We start from the raw sequence: 4,729 nt of genomic DNA, 5'->3' as shown, positions 1-4,729 counted from the left end.
TGTAGCATTTTTCAGAGATTGTTTAGTCTTCAGCTGTCATGATATAGCATGGAAGGGCATTAAAAGGATTTGAACCCATGACCTAGTGTCACATGGATTGAAGCCCTACCATTAACCTATACATTATTATACAAAGAATATTGTTTTCATTTATTATTTCACTATAGAAATTTGATGTATATATTCCAGATTTCTCTAGAACATTCTGGAAACTTTAGGAGTACTCTTAACAGCACTATAAAAAGAGGCACAAGGCATTATTTCGAACCAATTCGGTTCAACGCTAGTCTTAAGCCTCTTAGCTATTCTTATACTTACTTTTCATATAATATATCACCTGTTATCATCATTCTCTTTGTCTCTCTCTCTCTCTCTCGTGAGTCTTACACACTCCCTTCCTCTTAGAACTAATCCTCATAGTACATTCCTTCTCTAGTACTAATTCTCTCTCTGTTTTTAGTATTATTCCTTACATCAGCATCTCCACATGCCGCACTTGAGGGGGAGAAAGGAGGAAACCGAAACGGGAATAGGGAAAACAGGTAATGGCACCAGACAAAGAGCCGGAGAAAGAAAGAAAGAAAGTTATATTAACGTCTTCTAAGGCCAAAATTGACCCATGAAATAGTTGGTTTACAACAAGAATGGGTATTATCCAATCATCAAAACTAAAATAAAAGTAAAGTAAAAATAGCTTAAGCTAAAAGAGTTATAGTCGTGTACAAAACATAGTATACTTGATAAAAAAGAAGTGACTTTGCACTAAGCCTAATTTCATTTCCACCCAAGCCTTTCGAAAAGAAGTGGGAGGTCAAAGGGTTTTGGTGTAGGTGTGACCCATGGTCCCGGTGTATAGAGTGCCCCAACCATGGCTTCTAGGCGGTGTAGGTCACGTTCCATTATTTTCTTTATTGCTTCTACATCACGTCGAGTTGCTTTGAAACCCGTCATCCGAGGGCGTTTGGTTCTTCTTTGATTTTCTGCTTCATCAAGGAAAAGCCCGAGTGGTGCAGGTGTGGCGACATTCGTTGTCTCCCCCTGTTCCTGAAAGACTTCATTTGTTACATGTTGGTGAACATTTTGTCAACATTTTGTCTTTGTGTTGTTTTAATTCTAGGATGTATCTGCCTAATTTCTTTATATCTAGTGCATCTAAAAGTTTAGGGAGGGTGGGAGTGTCTTGATATTTGGCCCTTATCTCGGCATAGGTGGGACATTTGCATGTAAAGTGGTACTCATCCTCTATCTCTACATGGCATAACCTACATATCCTTTCCTCCCTAGGGACTCCATTAAACGTCCATGCTCAATCTCAAGTTGGTGAGATGATATTCTAAGTTGACCAATGGCAACCCTTAGTGCATGTGGTAAGAATACATCTAGGTATTTTGGTCATGTAATAAATCCTAACTTAGAGAAGTGCATGAAGTGTTCCTTATAGTACAACATTTTAGATGGGAGTGGTTCTAGTGGGGTGATCCATTTATACCAAGTGTAAATTTGCCATATTTCTTGGCGTATAACTTTATTTCGGTCCTCATGAGAGATTAAAGTGTTATTAATCGCGTGGTCGTACTTAAGGGGGGGGAGGTTATTAATGTCTAGACCGTTTGTAAGAAGCCAACTCACCATCATGCCATACCATGAGCTAGTATAGCCGGACTCATATAGTGATTGAGAGGCCTTAAAGGCTTGATGGGATATTCTATCATGTGGTTGGCTATGTATCCTGTGGATAAAGACTACAAGTTGAAAAAGTGCTTCTACTAACATCGGGGGTAGAGTGAACTCAACCCTAATAATGTCATGTGGGACTGTCGATTTGCTTCGGAGTTGTCATGATAACATCATCACCAATGGTCTCTCTAATTGTGTCCACATGAAAGATGGTAGTCCTAGAGCCCAAACCGTTGATGCATACATGAGGGAGGGAGTCACTCATGGGTCAAAGAGCCACCCTTTAGTCTATGGCTCTTGGAAATATGCTTGATGGCATTGTCTCTCGAGGAGTGAGAGGGATGCATGTCCTCTCGTAAGTCTATCCTTCGCTGCTTGTGTCATCAAAAATTTACCTGAGCGGGCATTGAAAGTGACTCCGAGATAGACATATGATCCAACCACCTCAACTAGGCTATGGGAGATAGTTAGGTGACACTTAGCTCTAACTTGGGCCGACGTGTGGAAGATAAGGACTTTAGTTTTCCCTAGATTCACTACCAATCCTCATTGTGCACAAAAGTCATCTAAGGCATTAAGGTGCCTTTGTAGGTCGTGTTCAGATTTAGAGAACAAGACTATGTCATCTACATAGAGCAAGATACAAACCTGCGTATCCCCAAGGACTACTCCATTGCCTCCCTTACGAGCAATAAAATCTGTGATCTCATCAATGTAGATCCCAAAAAGAGTCGGAGATAGGAGACAACCTTGTTCTACACCAATAATGCTAGTGAAACAATCAGAAAGGCCACCTGGCAATCGAACACACCCGGACACTTGTTCATATAGTGCGTAGATGGCCCAAACCATATCATCTAGTATCCTCAAGCTTTTAAGCCTATCAAACAACCGCTCCCTAGGGACCGTGTCAAAGGCTTTGTGAAAGTCCACAAAACAACAATATAATTTCTTCTTGCGAGCCTTAGTCTAGTCAATTAAGCCTCTAAGTGTGAAGATATGATCAATAGTGGAGAAGGCTCGTCTAAAGCCAGCATGTTCAGGTGCGCGAAGATTTAAGGTCTCCAGATAATCGCTAAGCTCTGCCTCCATTACTGCACAATATAATTTAGCAAGGGTATATGACCTATCATAATGGTCCTATATGTATTTGGGTCCATGGGGTCCCCCCCTTTATGTATAGGGACTACTGTGTTCATGGTCCATTGTGGTGGAAAACCCTCAGCAAGGGCACAATTGAAGATTAGAGTTAGCAAGGGAGCTAAGCACTCTCTCACATATATGATGTGTTCTGCTCGCAATCTTCTGTGGTCCATGGACTTCCTATGTTGTAATTTCTTTATGACCTTCGTGACCCTAGAGGTCGTGAAGAGTGTCCCCACGGTAGGTCGGAGAGACAAGGGTAGACAAGAAGAAGAAGGAAGCCAAGTCGACTGAAGAAGTAGGCACGTCCGAACAAGTAAGAACAAGCGGGGACAACATTAGAGTCAAGAAGGACAGAGTCGACAGGAAGGAGAAGGCCAAGACCCAGACGTGGTTAGATGTGGTAAAGGGCCCGAAGATTGAGGATGAATTGGAGACACCTAATTCGGACAAGACCTAGAATGAATCGGAGTCACCCGATTTGGAAGAGGTGCTTGATTCGGAGGAGCCAGATCAACTGAAGGCCAAACGAACGAGGAGGCAGTGGAAGTTGACACCGACACGGAGGAACCAACAAGTCGAGATGCGTCGGAGTCAGAACAGTGAAGGAGCTCAGATGGGCCTTATGAGCAGACAAGCCATCTGAGAAGGTCGAGGTGCGTAGGTCCGGACATGTCATGGAAAGCGGAACTGGACGGGTCAAGGAGCGCGAGCAAGGCGGGAAGACATTAGGAGGAGTCAGACGAGAGGACCGGCGGACACACATAGCGATCCAACCTCAAGTTGAGGGGGAGTGTTGAGCTCAACCGGATCCTGATCGGCAGAATAAGCCAGAGCCAGATCGATATTCGGAATGAAGAACCGGATAGGTGTCCGTATATATCAGTATCCAGAACCCCCGAACCTAGAGCCGGACTGGAGAACCGGATCGTACTCCAAAATAGTGAGAACCGGTAGGCCGTTGGAACCTAGGGTGCGAGCCTAGTACGTAGATATATTCCTTGGAGTTAGTGTCAGTTGCTCGTATGAGCATTGAATACATGTCAATACTTCTGTCAGTCCTTTTAAGGACTTGTATAAAAAGTGTTCTGTAGGACATTTGTATGTACGGAGTGTCATTTATTTTAATTAAGTTTATGCTATTCTGCTCTCTCTGTCTCTCCCGTGTACTATGTATTCTTAAGGTTCCATTAAACCTTCATTTTTGTTCTACTATTGTTATTCGGTTGTGCCAATTTATCTAAGCTTCCGCATATTAACTTTTATATTATGCATACATGACAAAAGTGGCAGAAGTCCGTGAGGCGGAGAGCAATGTCGATAGCCATGGAGGACGAAATGCGGGCACTTGATGCCAACAAGACATGGGACTTAGTTGACCCTCTCCAACATTTCAAAATGATCGGATGCAAATGGCTGTATGAAGTAAACTACAACACCGATGCTTCGGTCAACTAGTATAAGGCCCAATTGGTGGCCAACGGTTATGCGCAGACCCACAACATTGACTATGACTAGACCTTCGCACCAGTGGCGAAGATGACGACAGTCCGTGTGGTGTTGGCGGTAACAGCAGCAAGAGGGTGGCATCTCCATCAGATGGATGTCAAGAACGCGTTTCTTCAATGGGATCTTGCAGAACAGGTATTTATGGTCCATCCGCTGGGGTTTCAGTCGGATTTGAACAAGTCGGCGATATGCCAACTTAAGAAGTCACTTTACAGTCTCAAACAAGCCCCATGAGCATGGAACTCCAAAATCACGCAACGGTTGCATAGGATTGTTATCCGTGGGACAAAAGTTATGAAGTGTGAAACGAATCTAAAAGAAACGAGTAGGTAATAGTAGGTGAAAAAGGAGAATCAACCAAGCATGAAGGAAGTAGTTGAATGAATTACGCGTCGCCGGG

This window comes from Azolla caroliniana, unplaced genomic scaffold, assembly GCF_043228905.1.
Source record: "Azolla caroliniana isolate FFs.n. ecotype wild unplaced genomic scaffold, voAzoCaro1.0.p SCAF_4, whole genome shotgun sequence".
In the NCBI taxonomy this organism is placed as follows: domain Eukaryota; kingdom Viridiplantae; phylum Streptophyta; class Polypodiopsida; order Salviniales; family Salviniaceae; genus Azolla; species Azolla caroliniana.
The sequence above is the reverse complement of the archived record's forward strand: the minus strand, read 5'-3'. Positions refer to the sequence as shown.